This window comes from Ambystoma mexicanum, chromosome 9 (genome assembly GCF_040938575.1).
Source record: "Ambystoma mexicanum isolate Mex_15411 chromosome 9, UKY_AmexF1_1, whole genome shotgun sequence".
NCBI classification, from domain to species: Eukaryota; Metazoa; Chordata; class Amphibia; order Caudata; family Ambystomatidae; genus Ambystoma; species Ambystoma mexicanum.
The window spans coordinates 48,035,597-48,060,386 of record NC_090931.1 but is presented as its reverse complement, the minus strand read 5'-3'; positions in this window follow the sequence as shown (position 1 = coordinate 48,060,386).

Below are 24,790 nucleotides of genomic sequence, written 5' to 3'. Positions count from 1 at the left end.
GTAATGAAGGCTGGGGCTTCTCCAAGCTGGAGGAGAGTACCGGTACCCATGGCCACCATCGCTCACTCTTTCTCAAAGTGCTGGAAAGCACAGCTGCTCTCCCTGAAGTCTCGCTCTCTGTCAATAAAACATTCCAATCAGGACAATTCGAGGTGGCTAGCCGAGGCACAGGGGTGTCTGAAATAGGAGTATTAAGAGGTGGGAATGGGGGGAGAGGTAATACATGGGAGGGGATCGAATCAGATCCTTGCTCCCTGGAATGACCATGGAGCAAGGAGCTGATACTACAGAGGCACTGCGCCGTTAAGAACCACTATTTAGTGCAAACAACAACCATTGGCAATCCGCCACAGAACAAGTCACATTTGCCTTGATAAAGACCCACATTGTTCGAAACACGTGTCAGCACCCACAGTGAAAATAAAGACCCAATGGCATGACCCCACAATGAGTGGACTAGATCTCTTACCAAATTGTGATGCAAAACAACATAGGAATTCTCCTAGGAACCTGCTACTTGTGTACAATAGCGCCAAGATCGTAGGAATCTGACATTCACCCACTTATTCCTTGGTTGAGTCACATGGGCACTGCCCAACGGATTCCTGCAGCCGGCTGCTTTAACATCACACATATAGAAGGACGAGTTTGGGGCAGTAGCTACATGTTCCTGGTGCTCTCACCTTTTGCCTAAATCCACCCTGTTCAGGAATGCAGAGGACAGACAGTTTCAAAGGAGGGAAAGGGATGCACTCTGGATACTGACAGGAGGGGAGTCAGTAGGGTTAACCCCATTGTACCTCTTGCTGTAGTACTTCTTGGTGCTCGACAGCATCCAGTTGGCTTCAGGGCACCTTTCAGGCTTCTGCAACAGAGATCGAGATGGGAGTTAGTGACGGGTATCAGGCGACAAGACTGTTTGTTGAGTGAAGCTTGGTGAACGGCTGCAGGATGGCACTCACCGTGACTTAGGGTCAGGAATTGTTGTCTCAGTGCTGATCAGTGGTTATGAAGCACTGGTTGAGACATCTCGGGTTCATTGATCTACTGCGGCTTGATGGCGGTAGCTCGATGCTTGTCGGCGGTTAGCATTGCAGGCGGTTGTGGATCAAGGAACTCGACTGGCTCGAGAATGTCCTTCAAGGTGGACGGCAGCAGGTGCTTGTCGTTGCATTTCTCCCCATCTCTGTATGTGTGAGGTCATAACCAGGGTGCTTTGCAACAAGAATATGTTATGTTATGTTATGTTATGTTACGAGAATTTCTAAAGCGCCTGGTCGCCCGAAAGCATCATGGCGCTGGAGAGGGAGAATAATAAGCAGAAACCAATGCACACAGTGCTCAAAAGAAATATGTTTTACCACCCTTCTGAAGGCCAAGTGATCAGACATTTTTTTATCGCAATCATCAGCTTATTCCATAGCTGAACCGATGCTACAAAAAAGGCTCGGCTGCCAATGCGGGCACACCGGAAGGACGGCACACAAAGCAGATCAGCCGATGCAGAGCGAAGGCAGTGCTTAAGGGAATAGCGGGTAAACTTCAGGTGAATGTTTTCCACTCCCTAGTCATGCAGCTCCGGGTGGACGATACAGAGCACCTTAAATCCAAAGTGCTGGGCCACCGGCAGCCATTGCAAAGCCTGTAGAAGCGGAGAGATGTGAGCCCCCTAGGGGGACCCTGTAGCCACATGTGCAGCAAGATTCTGTAAGCATTGAAGTCGTTGGACTAACCCTTTTGGCTGTGCCAAATTGAGGGAATTGCAATAGTCCAACCGACTCAACATCATAGCTGCCACAACCGGTGGGTGAAGAGAAACTGCCAGCATAGGGAGCACTTTCTTTATTACTTTAAGCTGGAAATTACCAGTTTGACAGACTGTCGCTACTTAGGCGTCCATTGACAGGGACACAGATAGAACCACACTTACATTTTTCACCTTCACCACTGGAACGGCCAGTGGGTCAAGAGGAACAGGCCAACAGGCAGACACCCAAAGTGAAGGATCAGGGGGGGACCCTACCACCAGTACCTCAGTCTTGTCTCCATTCATCTTTAGCCAATTGTGCTTCATCCACTCCCCCACGGCTGCCAGGCACCACTGCAGGCACAACAACACCAACTCCCGATCAAGATCTAACCAGATCAGGATCTGGGTGTCGTCGGCATAAGAGTACCACCTGATGGCGAAGGAGCGAATTAGACACACAAGTGACCAGATGTAAATATTAAAGAGAATTGGAGACTAGGAGGAGCCTTGCAGAACCCCACAGACAAGGTGGCAGGGAACAGACAGAAAGGGTTGAAGAGAGAGAGTCTGGGTACGGTCAGCCAAGTACGACGAAAACCAGGCCATCACTTTCCCAGATATACCCAACCGGGCCATACGGGACAGCAGGGTGGGGTGGACCACAGGGTCAAACACCACTGATAGATTTAATAATATCAGTGCCCCCACACCCATGCATCCACCAGCCTGGCCATGTCGTCTTGGACCAAGACCAGAACACTTTCTGTGCCCCTGTCAGGCTGTAAGTCTCACTGGGCAGAATGGAGTAGCTGAGAGGAATCAAGAAATGTAGAAAGTAGGGTTGTCACCAAAGACTCCGAAAGCTTAGTGAGCAATGGCAGAAGAGAGAAAGGATGGAAATTAGCTAGAATAGAAGAGTCCAGTGAAGGCTTCTTCAGAAGCGGGCTAACCGTTGCAGCCTTGAGTTCTGGTGGGACCCAACCTGTCTGGCACACGTTGTTATTCACCACCGTGATCTCACTCAGGAGGTCAGGGGAGATCTTCTTCATCCTTGCCAATGGGACGCATCAGACGGAGAAGGCGACTTGATCTTCTGGATGGCGATAGATATCATTTCCTCAGAAAAAAGAGGGAAGGAAGACCACTCTTCAGAGCATGCAGGCTCACTTGATTTAGACAGTTTAATCTCCCTAGTAGAGATGTTAGCCGCCGTTATAATATTTGCTCGAATATTCTAATCTTGAGATAAAAAAAACTGTGACAGCGAGTCGCACAGTTCCTGAGTAGGTATAACATTAGGAACAGATTTTGTTGAAGACGAGAGAGATTTAACCGCTAAAAAAAGAACTTTGGGCTGGCACAATGAGCACTGAATTTTCTTAGCCAAATATGCTTTCTTAGCAGTTACAATAGCAAATGATTAGGCTGCCAAGCACATCTTATATTGTGCTCTAAGCAAAGGATTATAGGTCCCATGACATTTTCGTTCAGTCTGCCTCAATTTGAGCCGAGCGTCGTTCAACAAGTAAGGGGGTCCTACATGAACAAGGGGTTAGTCCAGAACCAATATGGCTTAACCCTCTCTAAAGAGAAAGAGCTCTGGGCTCACTCCACTATGATACTATGTCACACCCATTCTCAAAATCTCTGGTTAATGGTTTGCCCTATGCAGTTCCTTTTTAAATCGGCAGATCTCCCTTGAAGATGCCAAGAGACCAGACTCTCTGGCTTCTGCAAACTACATTCTTGTATCTTATGAATGGGGACCGCCTAGCGAAGGTGGTCTACTGCAGCATTAGACTCAGACATGCCAGTTCACTGTCATTGATACTAAGGGCAGGAGCTGGCTTCAGGTTGACACAGTTACATAGGAAAGGTTTGTTGGGTTTCCTGTCTCCTTTGTTATTGTGTGCAGCCAGGCCCCATGGGGGCCTATTTGAAGTACCCTCTATTGGTATGTTAATCACTGCCACCAGTTGCAGGGCTAACAAAAGAGAAGGGTGGTTCCATGGGCAGTTGCCAGTTTTTCTGGCTGGAGGAAGCTTCCCCCCCTCATTGGGATGACATTGTGCTCTGCTTTGCTGTCATATTTCAACTAAATATGACAGGGGCAGGCTGTGCCAGTAGAGTGTTTACATGCAAGAGTACACAGAGCCAGAGTACACAGGTCTATGCATTTGTCATGGTGTGAGCTTAGGAAAATGTGTGTGGTTTAGCCCCACATATTTTCCTGCGGCAGGTCTACCATCATCCATTTACTTAAACATTTCAAAAAAAGCCCCGGCGAGGCCACGCCCACCATGCAGATGGTCATGTTCCTCACTGGCCGGGAAGGGAAATGAATTGGCAAACTTTCACGGTATGGGATGAATCTGATAGCGTTCTGGAGAGAGGGCCGCTGGTTATGATGTGATCCAATGGTGAGACTTGTGAGGCACACTGGGCAGGGGAGTGAAACTGATAGTGATAATGGGCCTTTTTTCATGCACGTGTAGCCAATTGTGGGGTTGGATTTCATGTGGAATTGCTCATCAGATAGCAATATGGGGGAGGGGACTAGATAGGGTACTGACTCCACTAGGGAGGGTGAACTGGGTGTGGGAGTACATCCAATGGAGGTGCACTTTATATGGGGTGCAACAGATGGTGAGAATGGTGAGGATAGAGTGGGAGTGGGTCAGATAGTGAAAATGTTGAGGGTGGTCTGGGTGTGGTTTTGGGTCAGAAGGGTAGAATGGTGAGGGTAGATTGGGTGTGGATCAGATGGTGAGAATGTTGAGGGTAGACTGGGTCTGGGTTTGGGTCAGAAGGGTAGAATGGTGAGGGTAGACTGGGTTTGGGTGTGGGTCAGATGGTAAGAATGTTGAGGGTAGACTGGGTTTGGGTGTGGGTCAGATGGTGAGAATGCTGAGGGTAGACTGGGTTTGCGTGTTGGTCTGATGGTAAGAATGTTGAGGGTAGACTGGGTGTGGGTGTGGGTCAGATGGTAAGAATGTTGAGGGTAGACTGGGTTTGGGTGTGGGTCAGATGGTGAGAATGGTGAGGGTAGACTGGGTTTGGGTGTGGGTCAGATGGTGGGAATAGTAAGGGTAGACTGGGTTTGTGTGTTGGGCTGATGGTAAGAATGTTGAGGGTAGACTGGGTGTGGGTCAGATGGTAAGAATGTTGAGGGTAGACTGGGTGTGGGTCAGATGGTAAGAATGTTGAGGGTAGACTGGGTTTGGGTGTGGGTCAGATGGTGAGAATGGTGAGGGTAGACTGGGTTTGGGTGTGGGTCAGATGGTGAGAATGCTGAGGGTAGACTGGGTGTGGATGTGGGTCAGATGGTAAGAATGTTGAGGGTAGACTGGGTTTGGGTGTGGGTCAGATGGTGAGAATGGTGAGGGTAGACTGGGTTTGTGTGTTGGGCTGATGGTAAGAATGCTGAGGGTAGACTGGGTGTGGATGTGGGTCAGATGGTAAGAATGTTGAGGGTAGACTGGGTTTGGGTGTGGGTCAGATGGTAAGAATGTTGAGGGTAGGCTGGGTTTGGGTGTGGGTCAGATGGTGAGAATGGTGAGGGTAGACTGGGTTTGTGTGTTGGGCTGATGGTAAGAATGCTGAGGGTAGACTGGGTGTGGATGTGGGTCAGATGGTAAGAATGTTGAGGGTAGACTGGGTTTGGGTGTGGGTCAGATGGTGAGAATGGTGAGGGTAGACTGGGTTTGGGTGTGGGTCAGATGGTGGGAATTGTGAGGGTAGACTGGCTGTGGATGTGGGTCAGATGGTGAGAATGGTGAGGGTAGACTGGGTTTGTGTGTTGGGCTGATGGTAAGAATGTTGAGGGTAGACTGGGTGTGGGTCAGATGGTAAGAATGTTGAGGGTAGGCTGGGTTTGGGTGTGGGTCAGATGGTGAGAATGGTGAGGGTAGACTGGGTTTGGGTGTGGGTCAGATGGTGGGAATAGTGAGGGTAGACTGGGTTTGGGTGTGGGTCAGATGGTGAGAATGGTAAGGGTAGACTGGGTGTGGGTCAGATGGTAAGAATGTTGAGGGTAGACTGGGTGTGGGTCAGATGGTAAGAATGTTGAGGGTAGACTGGGTGTGGGTCAGATGGTAAGAATGTTGAGGGTAGACTGGGTGTGGATGTGGGTCAGATGGTGGGAATAGTGAGGGTAGACTGGCTGTGGATGTGGGTCAGATGGTGAGAATAGTGAGGGTAGACTGGGTTTGGGTGTGGGTCAGATGGTGAGAATGGTGAGGGCAGACTGGGTTTGGGTGTGGGTCAGATGGTGAGAATGTTGAGGGTAGACTGGGTGTGGATGTGGGTCAGATGGTAAGAATGTTGAGGGTAGACTGGGTTTGGGTGTGGGTCAGATGGTGAGAATGGTGAGGGTAGACTGGGTTTGTGTGTTGGGCTGATGGTAAGAATGCTGAGGGTAGACTGGGTGTGGATGTGGGTCAGATGGTAAGAATGTTGAGGGTAGACTGGGTTTGGGTGTGGGTCAGATGGTAAGAATGTTGAGGGTAGGCTGGGTTTGGGTGTGGGTCAGATGGTGAGAATGGTGAGGGTAGACTGGGTTTGTGTGTTGGGCTGATGGTAAGAATGCTGAGGGTAGACTGGGTGTGGATGTGGGTCAGATGGTAAGAATGTTGAGGGTAGACTGGGTTTGGGTGTGGGTCAGATGGTGAGAATGGTGAGGGTAGACTGGGTTTGGGTGTGGGTCAGATGGTGGGAATTGTGAGGGTAGACTGGCTGTGGATGTGGGTCAGATGGTGAGAATGGTGAGGGTAGACTGGGTTTGTGTGTTGGGCTGATGGTAAGAATGTTGAGGGTAGACTGGGTGTGGGTCAGATGGTAAGAATGTTGAGGGTAGGCTGGGTTTGGGTGTGGGTCAGATGGTGAGAATGGTGAGGGTAGACTGGGTTTGGGTGTGGGTCAGATGGTGGGAATAGTGAGGGTAGACTGGGTTTGGGTGTGGGTCAGATGGTGAGAATGGTGAGGGTAGACTGGGTGTGGGTCAGATGGTAAGAATGTTGAGGGTAGACTGGGTGTGGGTCAGATGGTAAGAATGTTGAGGGTAGACTGGGTGTGGGTCAGATGGTAAGAATGTTGAGGGTAGACTGGGTGTGGATGTGGGTCAGATGGTGGGAATAGTGAGGGTAGACTGGCTGTGGATGTGGGTCAGATGGTGAGAATAGTGAGGGTAGACTGGGTTTGGGTGTGGGTCAGATGGTGAGAATAGTGAGGGTAGACTGGGTGTGGATGTGGGTCAGATGGTAAGAATGTTGAGGGTAGACTGGGTGTGGATGTGGGTCAGATGGTAAGAATGCTGAGGGTAGACTGGGTGTGGATGTGGGTCAGATGGTAAGAATGTTGAGGGTAGACTGGGTGTGGATGTGGGTCAGATGGTGGGAATAGTGAGGGTAGACTGGCTGTGGATGTGGGTCAGATGGTAAGAATGTTGAGGGTAGACTGGGTGTGGATGTGGGTCAGATGGTGGGAATAGTGAGGGTAGACTGGGTTTGGGTGTGGGTCAGATGGTGGGAATAGTGAGGGTAGACTGGGTTTGGGTGTGGGTCAGATGGTAAGAATGCTGAGGGTAGACTGGGTGTGGATGTGGGTCAGATGGTAAGAATGTTGAGGGTAGACTGGGTGTGGATGTGGGTCAGATGGTGGGAATAGTGAGGGTAGACTGGCTGTGGATGTGGGTCAGATGGTAAGAATGTTGAGGGTAGACTGGGTGTGGATGTGGGTCAGATGGTGGGAATAGTGAGGGTAGACTGGGTTTGGGTGTGGGTCAGATGGTGGGAATAGTGAGGGTAGACTGGGTTTGGGTGTGGGTCAGATGGTGGGAATAGTGAGGGTAGACTGGGTTTGGGTGTGGGTCAGATGGTAAGAATGTTGAGGGTAGACTGGGTGTGGATGTGAGTCAGATGGTGGGAATAGTGAGGGTAGACTGGGTTTGGGTGTGGGTCAGATGGTGGGAATAGTGAGGGTAGACTGGGTTTGGGTGTGGGTCAGATGGTGGGAATAGTGAGGGTAGACTGGGTGTGGATGTGGGTCAGATGGTGAGAATGTTGAGGGTAGACTTGACGAGGGTGTGGGTCAGATGATTTAATTTGCACTCACTTGTAGCATTTTGTGAATTATTCACGAAGGCCTGATGCACTGATCTCTAGGGAACAGGCATTAACCGTACAGCACACTGTGATGCCGATTGGTAAAGAATGGTGTCAGAGGTTACGGATCACTGGCGCCACATGGCACCAGAATGTGTCAGAAGGAAGATGCATTTCATGCTTGCATACAGGACATGGGATTGTGTCAGAGGGTGCATTGCATGCTGTGCAGAAGGGCATGGGACTGTGTGAGGCACATTTCATGATGAGCAGCAAGGCATGGGACTATGTGCGATGGTGCATTTCATGTAGAGCCAGAGGGCACAGGATTGTGACAGGCATGTGTTGTGTCTGGAGGTGCATTTCATGTAGAGAAACAGGTTATGGTATTATGTCAGAAGGTCATGAGATTGTGTCATAGCATGCATGTGAAGCTGAGCAGCAAGGCATGGGGCTTTGTCACGCACCTGTCATGGTACTCAGCAGGTCATGAGACTGTGTCAAAGGGTGTATTTCATTTTTAGAATCCATGCATGGGATTTTGTCAGAAGGTGCATTGAGTGATGAGCAGCAGGTCATGGGATTGTGTCAGAATGCACCTCTGACACTGATGAGCAGGGGACTGGTTTGTGAGGGAAGTTGCACTTGAGGCTGATCAGCAGGGCGTGGGATTGTGGCAGAAGATGCATTTCATAGTGATCAGCTGCAGATGGGATTGTGTTAGAAGGTGCATTTCATAGTGACCAGTTGCACATGGAAGTGTGTCAGAAGTGACAGCTGACAGTGCGCAGGAGCGCTTACAAACGTTTCAGAAGGTTCATGTCACATGCACTGACTTGAAGTGTGTGACCTCCGAATGGTTTGATTGAGAGGGGCCATTGCACTCTGTCCGGAAGTACTGTTGTCACTTTGTAGTGGGAACCAGAAAGCTGATTTCTGCAAAGGGGCGGCTACCACATGTGTCAACATGCCAGCCCTTTGATGGGGTGTGCAGCAGAGATTGCATTGGCACAGCCCTTGCATGATCAGGAGTGAGCCGTGGCATTGCAATGGACATGGAATGGTTTGGATCGGGCAGTTGGCACTGGCACAGCTCTTGCATTGATCACATGTACTATACAGCTGCCATCGACAAAGCCCTGGAAGGGATGTAATGGCACAGCTGTCACTGACAGAGTCCTGTGTCCTGTAACAGACCAGAAGATGCACCTGGCATTGGCACAGTCCAGGTATGGATCAGATGGTGCAGCTGGCTTTGATATGGCCATGGATTGGCTCAGGGGGAGCACAGCTGCAGAATGGATGAGGCGGTGCAGCTGACAATGACGCAGCCCTGAAATGGACCGGATGGTGCCATTGGCATTGACACCGCCATGCTATGGATCATGAAGCACAGATGGCATTGACATAGCCCTAGTATGGATTGGTGGGCACAGGTGGTATTGGCCCATGTAATAGCTCAGATTGTACTATCTGAGGATTGAAGGGAGGTGGGGGATAGTACCTGGCGAGAGAAAGGCATAAAGGGAAACATAAGGAAGAGGGCCATGCAGACACCAAAGGCTGGGGTCCGAGTGTGAGCCAGCAAAAAAGGCACTGCACAGAACAAGGGGGAGCTAATGCAAATCAAACACTCACACACACACATTTAGTTCCCACTTGGGGTGTGCACAGATTGGTTTCAGGGTTCTGTAAGGAAGGCATGGTATCAAACTGTGACAACAGGTACAAGTGATCACAGTTGAATTCTGGAGCAAGAGTGACGCCCAGAGGCTACTGGTGCATTCAGAGCGATTCCTTGAAGTTTGAGCTGGCGGTTCGTGCCCACAGTCTCGGGCCTCACTGGCCCTCTCCAGGGCATTGGGTAAAGCTGTAGGGATGGAAGGGAGCTGGCAGAGACATGACAAGGCATGTTTATACACAGGTAGATCCCTTCATGCTCATCTACAACACATGCACAGTGCCCGCTCAGATCTTCCTCACGCGGATGGAGATCCAACACTTCCCACCAGGGATCTGGGATCTGGGGCATTGGTTGCATTCTGGGAGGGATCAGCTCTTGTGACCTCTGCCGTGCAGCCTCTGCACATGCACTCTGAGATTAATCAACTTCCAGGGCACCAGTGGTCCAGGGATGAATATCGGTTTAAACCATCAATCGGCTCCACACCTCTAGTACACCAGAACGGATCTGAACAGATTGGAAACACAAGCAAATTATAAACCTCCTTGTCCAAAGTTGGTAACGTGGACAGAACAGAAGGCTCATCTCTGCAAGGTCTTGGATCGTTGGTTAGTTGCAACCCAGTGAAAATAGAGTTATTACCCAATGATAAAAGGGACTGTCCAGTCAGGATTGTATATAAATATCTACTTTATTATTATCACAACAGACAGTTCCGCAAGCGGCGGGGGCATTAACGACTCAGGTAATGCCCCCGCCCTGAGGGGCATATTGCTATCATTACCCCGGCCCGCAATATATGAATGACCCGGGCACTAAAAGCATTTTTTTCTGTCCCGAAATGCTGCAGCGTTTCGGGACAGAAAAAAAATAAATAAGAAACGACCAAAAAAATGGCCGCTGGGAAAGGGAAAACAGAGTTTGTTTTCCCTTTCATTGGCGGCCATCGGGAGTGGACGTGCTGGGAAGAGAAGTGTTCCCAGCATGTCCGCTACCCAAAAAAAGGAGCAGAAGGTAAGTGGGGTTTAGGGAGGTGGAAAGGGAGGAAACGTACCTGCGTCTCCGGTGTGGGACGATGGAAGCATCCAGCCGTGTGGAGGCGCGGAGCGGGGATGGCCCCGCTCCGAGTCTCCACACGACTGGATTCTGCTATCTTCCCCCACCGGGGACGAAGGAACAAGAAGGTAAGTGGGGTGGGAGGGCAAGGAGGAGGAAGGAGGGAAGAAAGGAAAACAAAAAAAAAACAAGGAAAAAAAAGCCTTACCTGAGTCCCCGGCGAGGGGCGAAGGCAGCCTGTCAGCCGTGGGGATGCTCAGAGTGGGGATGGCCCCGCTTTGAGCCTCCTCTTTTGCTGAGGGCTGCCACGCCCCCCCCGCCGAGGACAAGGTGGCTGTAATCCCGGCCGAGAATCGAATGATTCTCGGCCGGGTAACGACCCTGCGAGAGCCAATCAGAATGTGTGTTGCATTCTGGTTGACTCTCACCGGGTACTAATACAAAATACAACCCACCCTGTAAACGAATGCAGAGGACAGACAGTTTCAACGAAGGAAAAGGGATGCACTCTAGATACTGACAGAAGGGTAGTCAGTAAAGTAATTAATCACAATAATTCAAGTATACTTGGTTTCAATACAAAGGGAGCAATGGATCGTAAAATGTCACTAGGGTCCTTCAAAGAAGGACCAGGGAGACAGAACCAGAATGTACCTTGTGCTTGTAGAAGTTCTTGTTGCTTGACAGGGTCAAATCAGTTTCAGAGCGTGTTGCAGCTCCTGTGACAGATTTCAAGATGGAAGGCAGCTGCAGGATTCAGGCGGCATGCAGTTTGGCGAGCAAGGCTAAACGGACAGCTACAGGTTGGCCTACACAGCGACTGGTTATGGCATCTCAGATGCCGTTACCGACTGCGTCATGACAACAGTCAGTGGTGCAGTCAGTTGCAGCTCGAGGGGCGCGGCTGTTTATGATGCCTACCACCGCCATGTTGTCGCACCAAATCAAGAGTTACATGTTAGGTAGCTGCCTGCCCCAGATGTGTATTGTTAGCCAGATAGGAAATATTTCTAACAATATGATGCTTTTTGTCCACCCTGCTAGTTGTCATGCCTTTGGCCAAAGCCCGGCCACCCATTCTGTTTCCAGAATGGCTCCAAACCCCTTGCTCCCGGCTGCATCTGTGAAGAGGATCCTTTTGGCCCATGTATTCAAAGCAGTGTGCTAAAGTATGCTCCCGTTAAAATGTTTAAGGAAGTTCTCCCAGACTTTCAAGTCCTCTTTCTCTTCTTTGCCTAGCCAGATGTGTAGATGGGGTTTGGTAACTGATTTGGTTTTGAACTCTAAACTCCTAGAAAATACCTTCCCTTGAGGGATGATTCTGGCTGCGAAATTTAAGCTGCCTGCCAGTGACTGTAATTCTTTTACTGTGCCCTTGTTTTTTGTACTTAATGTTTTTATTTTCTCTAGTAGTTCAGCTATCTTTGTGCTGGGAATTCTGCAAAGGCCCTTCGCTGAGTCTATCTCAATCCCCAGGAAGGTTATGTGGGTAGATGGTTTGGTTGTTTTCTCTGTGGCCAGGGGGATGCCCTATAACTTGGCCATTTGTTCTAGCTCTGCTAGTGCATTTTTGCATTTTCCCGACTGCGCTGGTCCAATGACCATGAAGTTGTCTAAGTAGTGTACTACTTCGACCCCAGGGCGTTGTTTCTGGAATGCCCATTGGAAAAAAGAGCTGAACTGCTCAAATGGGAAGCAGGAGACTGCACATTTATTTATTTGTATCTTTATAGCGCACCAGGCCCAGGGGCAACCGGGCGCATCACTTAGTTACAACATAGGAAAAACAGACAGAACCATAATTACAAAGTTTACAAGTATAATACAGAATTTACAGGTATAATAATAGCAATGAGAGGACAAGCAGATTATATATACATGTACAAATTAGGCAGAGAACCCAGAGCTAAATGTGGAGTCATGGGGAGTCATCTGTCCACATAAAATGTGTTTTCAAAGGTGAAACCAAACCATGGTTGGGATGCTGGGTAGACTGTCAAGAGTCTGAAAGCAGATTCAACATCTAGCTTGGCCATTAGTGCATTCTTGCTGCATTCCTGTATAAGCCTTACTGCTTCTTGGAAATGAGTGTAAGAGACTGCTGAATCAATGTGCCGGATGCCATCATTTATCGCGTGTCCTTTCAGGTATGAAAGGTGATGAATTAACCTCATTTTCCCTGGTTCCTTTTTGGGAACCAGGCCTAATGGTGATACTAGTAATTGTGAAAATGGCATGGAATCCCAGGGGCCTGTTATCCTGCCTAGGTTTAGTTCTTTCTCTAATTTGGTTTTTACCATTTCTGGGTTGTCCCTGGTGGATTTCAGGTTTTTTGGGATGTTGCAAGACCCAGTTCCATTGAAAGGAATGATGAAACCTGTTTTGAAACCTTTTTGGATTGCCATGCTGGTTTTGTTATCTGGGTAGCTCAGCAATCCTTTGATAAAATTGTTGGGGTTGATGGGAGTTCTGCCTGGTTCCAAACATGGTTGGCCCATGCTGTGTCTACTTGGGTGTGATTTGGGTCGGTGTACTGATGTTGGCTGAAAGGGGTTGTTGCTAATCTTTCCCATTTTTGGCTGGTAGTCTTGTGCACATGCTTCCCGGATGATCACCATTGGAGTTTGTGCAGTTGTGTTTATACCAGCATTCTTTGCCCCATGTGCATACGTTTTTACTAAAGTTCCTGCATGGAATGTTGGCTTTGGATGCTTGGTGAGTTTTGTTCTGATCGTGGGCATTTGACTTAGCCACCCAGGGCTGGTTGTTCCAAAAGGGATGCTCTCCTTTCTTACTTTTCTCATTATCAGGGCTTCTGGCCGCTTGGAAATTTTTGTTGGATTTCGGAGTTGTTGTGCTAACTTCTTCCTCAGCTGGGAGTTTGGCGTTTAATATATATAGGTCATTCTGCACCTCATCCCTTTCTATGGCTGGCCTCTCTGACATACTTCGTCTGAATCTGATATCATATGCTAACCAGATTCTGCCTTTTTGGGCGATTTTTACTTCTCTGACTTTGTCCATGTTGTCCCAAAGCTTGGCACCATCCCCTGGAACTTTTTCTAGATATATAGTTGCTAAAATGGCGAAAGATTTCAGCCAGTTGTCCCAGTTCTGTTCTACTTGGGCGTTTCTGGCCATCGCCTTCTCTTCTATTTTCTTGGTGTCCCTGAATGCATCTCTACCCTTCCTTTGGGCTTCTATCAGAGAAAAGATTTTGATTAATTATTTTGCCCATATGGGCTCTTTGATTGTAGTGTCTATGTTCCATGCTAAACATCTTTTGTATCTATTTAGTATTTCTGTGTGAAAATATTTTAATTTTTGATCCAGCTGGGCACTGCTGATCATCACCATTTCGGCTCCACTGTTTTGCATTGTATCTAAAAGTCCTGGTGTGCTGGCATTTGGGGTTGCCCATGCTTTCAGTGCACTGTTTGGGTCTGATGTTGTGGTTGCAGTTGCATGCCCAATTGGGCTTTTGGCTGCTGGTGCTGTGCTGTGGGTAGTTGGGGGGGGCAGTTGGTGCTGTTACAGGGCTTTCTGCTGTTGGTGTTATGGTGGATACGGTGGGGTTTATAATAATATGGGTTCAACCGGAATGTTGCTGTTTGGCGCCCCGTTAGTATCTATAGGGAGCTGCTCTTTGCCCCTAATTTCACACAATATTTGTTGCATCTCATTCATGTTTTTGAAATAATTTTGACCGTTTTTTGTTACCTTTGCCTGTGCCCTCTGTTGACTTCCTTTTCTTTGGCGGTGAAGGGTTGTCTTCTAGCCAGGGTGGCATGGGCATTCCTTCCTTTGGTAGCCCATATAGGTTTCCCCTGACCCAGGCACACCCATAGTGTTCAGCTGCCTCGATTGCTGCTAGTAGTTGAGGTGATTTGGGTTTCTGGGGCAGTCTTGTGGGTACCCTCAGTTTTCATTTGGGAGCCATTTGTTTTGCCTGTTTGTAAAAAGACACAAAACACTTTTTTTCTTTTTGTGCCTTAAGTAGCCTAAAGGCTGACCTTAATGTTAAACCTATGATAAAAGAATTTTACTTGATACCCGTTTTGGGCAACTGTTTGAACTGTGTCTGTCTCAATTACAATCTATGTCTTTGTAAGGTTGTTAATTCGTAAAAATTAGTAGCTGTGATGAGCATTTTGCATTTTTATAGATTCTTGCAAGTTGGCTAGGTCAGTGTGCCATGCAAGGTCTGTCTCAAAACCTTGTTGATTTCATTTGCCTTTGTCCATGCGCATGCAGAAATGGCTTATTGGTTCGGGACTTGTGTGATCTGCCGTGTTTGTTTTTGGTTGCTTTCTATAATTAAACAAAATGCTCCATGGGGGATACGGACTCAGGACCTCATGATCTCGGGCACCGCTCCTCTAGTAACTACGCCACTATGTCTCCCCTTGGTTTTTGCACTATGCTGTCCTATCTTTGTTTTCAAAACATTTTGATTTAGTAAATGCAATTTGAATCGACCTTTGTGCTTTAAAAAGTAAACAAAACCCTGCGTTCGTTCAGACTATGATAATTTTGTGTGTTTAAACACTTGTTTCATTTCCTTACCACTGTAGCAATTGTACGTAAAAAGTCTGCACGGTGCTCCATGTCGGCTTGCTTCCAAAGGATGTTTGTTTTACACAGAGTAGATTGGCCTAGAGCCCGCCGTTGCCCAGCGACCCGGTTCAGGGGCTCACTTACTTGAAAGAAAGTTGAAATTGACACGCCGCCTGCGCCGGGATGCTTTGTTGCTTCCTCTCCTTCGGTCTGGTCACCGCAGCGTCCCGATCTCTGGCGTGCTGAATGCTCCGGATGGGGTTTCAGACGCGCTTCTGTTTACCGCTCTCCTACACCCTGGAAATTGTTTTTCTTGAACAGTGCGATGTTCAGAGGAGAAAAAAGATGCTGCGAATGCAGCAAACAATTGAAACAGAGCGTGCCCGGGGAAATTAGGCCAAAATGAAGATGCCGAGCAAACAGCAAACTTCAGGCAAGAAAAGGAGAAAAAGATTGGAGGACACTGAGTTACCAGTGAACCTCCTGGCTGTTTGGGTCCCCGTTCAGGGTCTACAAACATTGTGTGTTTTCTGTTGAGCTGAGCAGCTCTTTTTATAAGACCCAGGGCAAGCCCTGGGTCTTTGAAGTGTGTCTGTGGGGGACGAAACCCAGCACCCAGGCCGGCAGCAGCCGACTGTCTGACCCCCCAGATTGAAGGGGCATGTCCTTTGCTTTCCCTGCCTGCAGTTTCCTCTGGGTGCTTAGCACCCTGCTGTTATGTGGAAGGGTGTGGTGATTTTCACACCTCGCCCTTTCCTTTTTTTGTAGTATGTGAGACTGCTGTCTCTTGTGTAAGTGGAGGAGAGGGGCCAGGCATGGAGTGAGGGAGCTGCCCTTCTCTGGGCCTGCTGTATGGTACCAGCATTTACCCTGCCTCACTTTGGGAGCATTGCCCAGATGGAAGGGAGATGGTATGTAGGGAGTGGAGATGTGGGGAGGGAGGATGAGGGAGGGACGAAAGGTGTGCAGGTGCTGTGAATCAAAGTCACTCCACATCTTTCCCGCGTTGCTCCTGGACCAGCTTCCTGCATGCCCTTGATGTGATGCAGCCATTCTGCAAGGCTGATAAGATCCAAACACACCACCTCGATGGTCTTAGAATAGTCTCGTAACTGATGGACCCATATGCAGGCCAAATATTATCCATTTGTTGTGTTGGGGTGCGTGACCCTCTCCGCCCCCCTGAAATATTACGCCACAAGTTTTGGCAATAAAAGGCAGTAGGTTTTTATTGTTACAGAAATGGTCATGAAACATAAACAATAATCGCATATCGTAAAATATAGTACTTTTGGGCACCGGGTCCTGAGGTTACCCCCTCTGGCCCATGCCGCCTTTGTTGTCCCATACAGTGGGCACCATACAGTGTCCTGTCTTCTCCTCCATTGTTCTTCTCCTTTTTTCTGGGGTGGGAGGGTTTGTGGAAAAGAAAAAGGAAGATGCTGAGTACACAGCAAATTAGCCTTGTGTTTGAGTCCCAGTGCAGGGTCTGCAAACTGTTTGTGTCTTCCTAGTTGAAAGCAGCTCATTATATAGGACCCAGGGGTCGCCCCTGGGTCTTTGTGGTGCATCTGGGGGGGGGCTGTGAAGCATCCCTTTGTTGTTCTCCTGCTTGCTGCCCTTGTTTCCTCCTGGGTGCTTTGCGCCCATTTGCTATTGGGAAGGGTTAGGTGTTACTTCACACCTCACCCTTCCTGTGCCTTGTAGCCCTGCGACTGCAAGTCTCCTGTTTGGGGGAGAGGGGAGCTGGGCCTTGGGGGAGGGCTGCTGCCCCTCTCCCGGGGCTGCTGCCATGGGGCAGCAGTTACCTGGCCTCGCTTGGGGCTGCCCCTTAGCGTTGCCCAATCAGGTCCTTTTTAAGAAGAAATGTACCATAAGCAGACCCAGCAATGGGCTTGGGAGTTACAGCGTCAGGGCATCAGTCGGGAAAGTGGCGAGAATAATGCGCCACGGATTTGATGAGGTGCTGGGATGCTAATGAGCTCAGCGCCGAGAAGAAAAGCGAGCGGGTATTTACATGTTTACACAATTATAAGCCGGTGTTAATTCTTCAGCTCGATGCACATTTATCTTCTGTGTTTATTAAATTATTAAAGGCTGTGGATGGATAGGATTATGCTCTGCAAACACAGCACAAACTCGCGGACACGCAGTGCTGATGCGCACAGATGCAATTGCGAGGGAGGCCGCGCGACTCCAGACAATGCGCAAGAAGAGAGATCACGGGAAGAGATAAATATCCCCAAGAAGCGGGGATAATCCGCTGACTTCTTTCTGTGATCCCAGCGGGCTGTCCTGCTGCTAAACACAGCACGGGGTTTCCTCGCGTGCTAGATTCAAATGCCACCCTGGCATCAGCTGTGTAACCAACGCATGGGGCTTAGTAGCCACTGAGTCAAAATGTAAACTTGGTCGCATGCAATTTTCTGTCATTCATATATTTCTGCATAATTGCAGCAGGCCATGTCAACCTGGCACATTGGGTGGCTAGGAGGTGTCCCAGGAAGATTGCCCCCTGACCCCCGTCACAGGAATCCGGCCATTGCCACTGGGCACATTGGGTGGCTAGGAGGTGTCCCAGGAAGAGTGCGTGCGGACCCCCGTCACAGGAATCCGGCCATGCTCCTTGACACATATGGTGCATATGATAGGAGGTGTGATGTATAAGTCCAAGGAAATCTGACCTCTGAACATGACCACAGGGCTCGGGGTATGCCTAGGGGAATTTTGGTTGGCTAGAGGTTGTCCTAGGTAAGTTTGTATGCAGTGCCCCAAGGCATCTGCTTTCTAAACAGGGCCACCGACAACAAGCCATGTTCCCAGGGCAAAGGCACTGTCCTGGGACATGCTTTATTTTACATGTCCAGGCAAAGACCTTCTTGACATGACCAAAAGACTTGCTAGGAGGAGTCTAGGAGGAGCCTGGGGAATATCATGGATACAGTGTCCAATGGGCATGACTGCACGCAGCAAGCAATGCTTACTGGGCAGAGGGGGTGCCCTGGGATAAATCAACTTCCCGGGACACCTTTGGTCCAGGGATGAAAATTGGTCTCTAAACCATCAATCAGCCCCAAACCTCTAGTAAACCAGAAAGGATCTGAATAGATTGGAAACACAAATTATAAACCCCCTTGTCCAATTTTGGTAACGTGGACAAAACGACAGGCTTATCTCCGAAAGTTTGTGGATCATTGGTTAGTTGCTACACAGCAAAAAAATTCAATTATTACCCAATGATAAAAAGGACTGTCCAGTCAAAGTTGCATACACATATCTACTTTATTATTATCATAACAAACAGATCTAGCAACACTACAACAAACAACCCACCCTGTAAAGGAATGCAGAGGACAGGCAGTTTCAAATAAGAAAAAGTGAGGCACTCTCAATACTGACAAGAGAGTAGTCGTATGGTAAAAAATAACAACGGTACAAGGTTACTTGGCTTCAGCAAAATGGGAGCAATGGGTCTTAAAATGTCTCTAGGGCCCTTCCCGGAACGACCAGGGGGACAGAACCGCAATGCACCTTGTGCTGTAGGTTTTCTTGGTGCTCAACAGGGTTGAGCCAGCTTTGTTGCACTTTGCAGGTTTCTGTTATTGAGTTAAAGATGGGAATCAGCTGTGGGTAACAGGTGGCAAGATGGTTCGGCGAGTGGAGCTGGATGAAAGGCTGCATGCTGGCCTACACAGTTACTCAGGATCAGGAATCAGTGCCTCAGTGCTGGTTAGTGGTTCTGAAGCACTGGTCAAGATGTTTCGGATGTCTTTAGGCGACTGCGGCTTGAAAACGGTTAGCGTTGCAGTCAGTTGCAGCTGGAGGAACTCAACTGGCTCAAAAATGGTCTTTAAGGTGGACGTCGGCAGATGCTTGTCAAAGTACTTCTCCCAGCTTCTTCATTGGTTTTGTGTCGTCCTTTAAGGTGGACGGCCCAAAGCTGAGGAGTGAGTTGCAGGCAGCTGCCTTGGATTGGTCCAGAGACTCTCTGGCACTTCCCACCTAGGAAGCTTGCTTGTAGAGCCTAGCAGGGCACACTGTGTGCTGGTGTGGTACCGGTAATGGAGCTGCTGGAGGGTCCTCTCGATTCAATATGTCCCTCTGTTCCCTGGGAGATGTTTAGGGGAGGCGTCTTGCTTCCCTCTTTGGAGGTCCTGGCCCTCCTGCACTGGCGAGAGATTTAAGGCAGACTTTACCTTAAGCCAGAGTCCAATGATGAGTTATTTTTGCTACTCCTTGCAAAGTCTTCAGGTGATCTGCCAAAAGAGGGGCTCTGACTGCTTTTAAAGCCAAATGGGCCACAGTGATTGCTGTAGTATACACCTACCTTAATTAACTAATCCTGGGTCCCCACCAACAATCTCCTGCATGCGCGAGGTAATTACCAGAGTGCTTTGTAATAGGAAAGATAAAGGGATGAGAAACATGTTATACTAAGTCCCCCCATCTTCCTGTCTGTTGTGGTTCCCTGTGTGGTTCCTGATTAAAGCAGCAGGTCTCCTGTGAAGCTGTGGCAATCCCAGACTCTCTGGCTCATGCAAACCACATTCTCATACCTTCTGAATGTGGTGCACTGCAGGAAGGACTACTGTAAAAACGCAGTCCCAGACATGACAGTTCACTGTCATCAATAATGAGGCCGGGAGCTGGCTTTAGGTTGACAGAGTTGCATATGAAAGGTGTTTGGGGTTTCCTGTCTCCTTTTTTAAACCTCTGCAGCCAGGCCCCATGTGGACCTGTTTGAATTACCATTTAACTGGTATGCAGATTACTGCCACCAGCTGCAGGGCCCAACAGAAGAGCAGGGCGGATCCATGGAGACTTTGTTAGTAAATCAGTCTAGCCATGGTAGGGGGAAGGTCTGGTCCTCCCCCTTCTGGAGATGCACTTTGTACTCCTGCTGTCATATCCCAACTAAATATGACAGGGTGAACGACAGGGTGGACTGTCCCTTTAGTATGTGTCCACCCAGAGTACACAGGTCTATATGTATGTCGTGCTGTGAGCATAGAAACGTTTGTGTGAATTAGCCCCACACATTTTCCTGAGGTTGGTCTATCATCATTACATTGAATTAAACATTTTAAAAAATCCAGGCGAGCACACACTGCTGTGCAGATGGTCAAATGTTTTAATTCGACATGGCCAAACTGTAGCCCGAGTGACCTTACTGGGGATCCTAGAGGTGCCTTGCACAGATACCAAGCACAGTGCCCTAGGTCATTCCAAGTAAAAGCAATGGGTGGTTAGGAATTGGCAAGTTACATGCCTTTGACCAAGCACACACTATAGTGCCCAATGGGCTTGGCATGCATTGACTAGGAGGTGCTGGAGAAGCTTCAGAAACAGTGACTACAGGACATTGCTGGGCATAGTGTGTGTGTGTGTGGTGAGCGTGGTGTGTGTGTATGTGTGTCTCTGTGTCTCTGTGTCTCTGAGTGTCTGTGTCTGGCGAGCCGTCTGGAGGTAAATCAGCATGGCCAAAATCTCTTTAGAAGGCACAGCCCCTATACCTATTGGTACTCTCTCTACTTGTGGTGTCCCACAGGGATCTAACCTATCTCTCTGGTTCTTTAATGTCTACATGGCCCCTCTGGTCCACAGGATCTCTACCTTCACCTTCAACTTTCAGTGTTATGCAGATGGCACACAGCTCTCTTTCAGGCTACCCTCTGCCTCTTCCTCCTCCTCGCTCATTCCTGACTGTCCGCAATTCACTCCTGGTGGACTGCTAATGATCTCTGCATTAATGCCAGTAAGACGGAGATACTCCTCATTGGGACCCCTGCGCCCACTTTCCCACTTTCACTCTGGCCAGCCTCCCTTGCCCACTAGGGAAGCAAAAAATCTAGGGGTCATCTTCGACTCCACTCTCTCCTCTCACATCTCGGACATCTCTAAAAAGCCCCACTACCAGCTGAACCTCCTCAAAAGTATTCTATCCTTTCTCATTTTCCCCAAAGGCTTACCGTCTTCATAGCTGTGGTTCTTTCTAGACTGGACTACTGCAACACTCTCTTTCTCAATCTTCCTACTTCAACACTCCGACCTCTCCAACTCATCCAGAACAGAACTGCAAGACTTATCCTTGGCCTCAAGCCCAGAGACCACATCTCTACAGCACGGAGATACCTCCATTGGCTCCCGGTTGCTGCAAGGATCAAGTTCAAGACCCTCTGCATAGTCCACTAGGCTTTCTGGGGCCAGGGCCCACACTATCTACAACTCTATCTACCTAAATACTCTCTTTCTAGAGACCTCCACTTGTCCTCTTCCAACTCTCTGAGGTTGAGCCAATTCTCAAAACAGAGATTTGGGGGAAGATCTTTATCCTCTGCAGTTGCCTCCCTGTGGAACAGACTCCCTGCCTCTTTCTGTCTTGAGCCTGATCTCCTTAAGGTCCGGAAACTCCTCAAGACCTTTCTGTTCTCTTCTTCTTTCTCACTCCGTCTCCCTTGTTAACCTCCTCTCTATTCTCACCTACTTCCCTCCTCACTCTCTCCCTAACTCCGCTCTGTTTGCTGACTCGTCGCCTGGTGCACCTCCAGAGCCACACAGGTCTCAGGCTCCCCCGCCAATCCTCGCACTTGCCCCCAGGCCTGTGCACTCTGCTCACCACTACTGCACTTCTAGATTTTGTTCCATAGAAGTATAACCTTTCTGCACTTATACCAGGGCCCTGCTGGACTGGGCGCACTTGTTCCCTTCCCCCTCCCTTTCACTTCCTGTCTGCGCACTTACATTACCTAGAATGCACTAGGCCTAGTTCTCTAGGCCTAAACAGTATTTTTTATTGTTTCTGTGTGTTCTTCTCCTTCTGCTGCCCACCTTATCACCTCACTTTCTGTCATGCACTTGCACTATCTGAAAACATTGTTGGCCTAGTACGGTAGTTTAAGGATTGTATGTTCTTCTCCCTATCCTCCCCACTTTCTCGCCTCCCTTCTTGTCATGCACTTGCACTAGTAGTAATGCCTCAGGCTTAGTTTGATAGTCCTTTTTGCTAGATCATTCGGATACTTCAAGGCCTAAGAATTACTCTGTATTCCCTTGCTCACTTCCCGCCTTGAAGCGCTTTGAAGCACATCACTTGTGTATAAGCGCTTTACAAATAAACAATTACAATGGCTAAATAGCTTGTCCCAGGCACAGTGTCCAATGGGCATGGCCACAGACCATTCTCAGTGGACATAAGAGTTGTTGTGGTGGTGCCAGTGCCATGGTTGAAGTTCATTTTATGGGAAATGTGCCAGTTAGACAAAATGTGTGTCTTGAAAATGCCAGGGTGATGGCCAAAGTCCATGAGCCAGGCAACGTGGGCACTGGGCCTCGCCGCAGTGGGGCCTGTTGTAGGAGACGAGTGCATAGTTCAAGGCATCTTTACATTGGGGCTGTGGGGGCCCTCGGGGCATGGCTGCACCTGTACCCTGTGCATAGTTCTGCCAGGCATGAACACAGGTCGTGCCCAGTGGACACAATGGGGGGCTTGGGAATACCCTGCAATGATATCGTTGCTATGATGGGACCTACGGGGCATGGTTGAGAGCCACACTTAATGTGCAGTGTGCACTCGGTAAGGCCATTACCTATGCCTAGCCGACACAATGGGTGGCTTAGGGATGTCAGAATCATCACACATGTTTATGGTAACCCCATTTCCTCTACCATGTTAAAACAATTTTAAAAAAAAGAGACATTTCACCACATTTCACTGTGGTACTTTTATGGGGGATAAAGGTCTAGGGGTCTTAAAATAGAGGGTATAGGAGTGTGGGAGGAAAGCGGAGAGAGGAGAAGTGGCTGGAGGGTTGGTCCCCATTAAAATGCTTGAGTAAAATGCGGTAATTTGTCCATGCCAGAGGAATGTGATAGATCTATAAATATAGCCTCAATTCTGGGTTCAGGTCTAGGGATCTGGGTCCTTTGACGGGCTCCTAAGATCCGCCCATGGGGCAGTGTATCTGGCACAGGAATATAATCTGATGTAAAGTGATCTTACATAGCATCCTTCTGCCAATAATGTTGGCCTCGCTGCATATGGCTCTGTAGGAAAGGAGGGCAGGTACATGACTCTTTAGCAGTCGCCTTTCTACCTCATTCTTTCACCTGCCATTGGATGCGGTTATGCTCTAGCGTACCACCATCCCTCTTGGCCTTTTATTAAATGTGGCATCTAAGGATCCCTTCTCCAGATATTTTAAGACATTATCGTAAAACCCATACAGTTTGTTGTTATGGAGAGAATAATGTCACCTTTTATGACACAATCTGTTCCTCCTGTGGGGTAGTTTCAACCCCAATACTAAAAGAAACTGGCCCTCATTACGACCCTGGCGGATTTTTTCCGCCATCGGCGGACTTTTCCGCCATGGCGCAAAGTCCCTTTACGCCATGGCGGATGGCGGACTTACCGCCCCATTCCGAGGTTGGCGGGGCGGTAAGTCCCCATTGACCCATTTACCCTTCCCCATTCCCATTTCGGCCCCATAGGGCTCAATGGGAGTGGGGAAGGTGTTAATTACGCCACCGTACACTACGGTGGCGTAATTAACACCGAGGTCCCATAGCGCCATGGATTTTTACGCCCGCAAAAAGCGGGCGGAAAAGTGACCATGGCGCTCTGGGAACTCGTAGTTGGCGGTAAGGGGTCGGCGCAGCTAACGCTGGCGTAAACCCCTTACCGCCAGGGTCGTAATGAGGCCCACTGTGTCCGGCTTACTGGGGCCTTAAAATAAAAACATCCATTCCTGTAATTTTGAAAGCACACTGTTCACTGGCAGACTGAAAGACCAGTAGGAATATTTCAACGCTGCAAAATAACCCTAAGAATTCTGTCAGAAAAGGGAATCATAAAATTAAGTGTGCCCTGTGTGTGAATGACGAGGTTGAAAAGAAATGACACCAACCTTCCATTACAGACTATTGTGACACTGAAATGCATTTTCCCCAAAGAGAAAACTGCCATAGAAATAAATACATTTCGCAGTTTGGGTTGAAAGGAACTATTTACATATCAAACTCCCCGTCCTGAACCATTCACATGTATATTATAATGGGAAGAAGGACACTGATGGCCTGATTCGAGATATTAAAGCAGGCCTCATGTGTGAAGGAATCGCAACATTCAAAAATACCAGTTTTCTGCGCATGAAGAAAGGCTGTGCTTAGCCCAAAAGCAAAACAAAAAAGTGATGCCTGGAAGGTTTTGAATTAATCAAAACCACAGGGACGGCTCTGGCCAAACCTCCAGACCATCATTTTTCAGCCTGCCAAGCCATTACAGAAGGGGAAAGCCCATATGGAAGTAACTCTACGTCCCACCCCAAAAGGGGCAGTCCAGCTCAAACTGTTAGGTCACATCCATTCTGCATGAGATCACAAGCATGCAAAGACATGTTTTGGCATTGCTGGGCATCATCAGCAAGGGGTAGCTTGGGTCTCTAGGACCATCAGGCTCGGGACCCATATCTGGGCATATCCGTCGCACTCGGGGTGACTTAAGCAAAACAACAAGGTGACCCTGAGCTATTCCCTTTTTGTAATGGCTTGGCAGGTGAAGAATTGTGGTCTGGATGGGTGTCCAGAGCAATGCCAGAGGTTAGGATTAATTCCCAAACGTCCAGACCTCACCTCTTTTGTTTT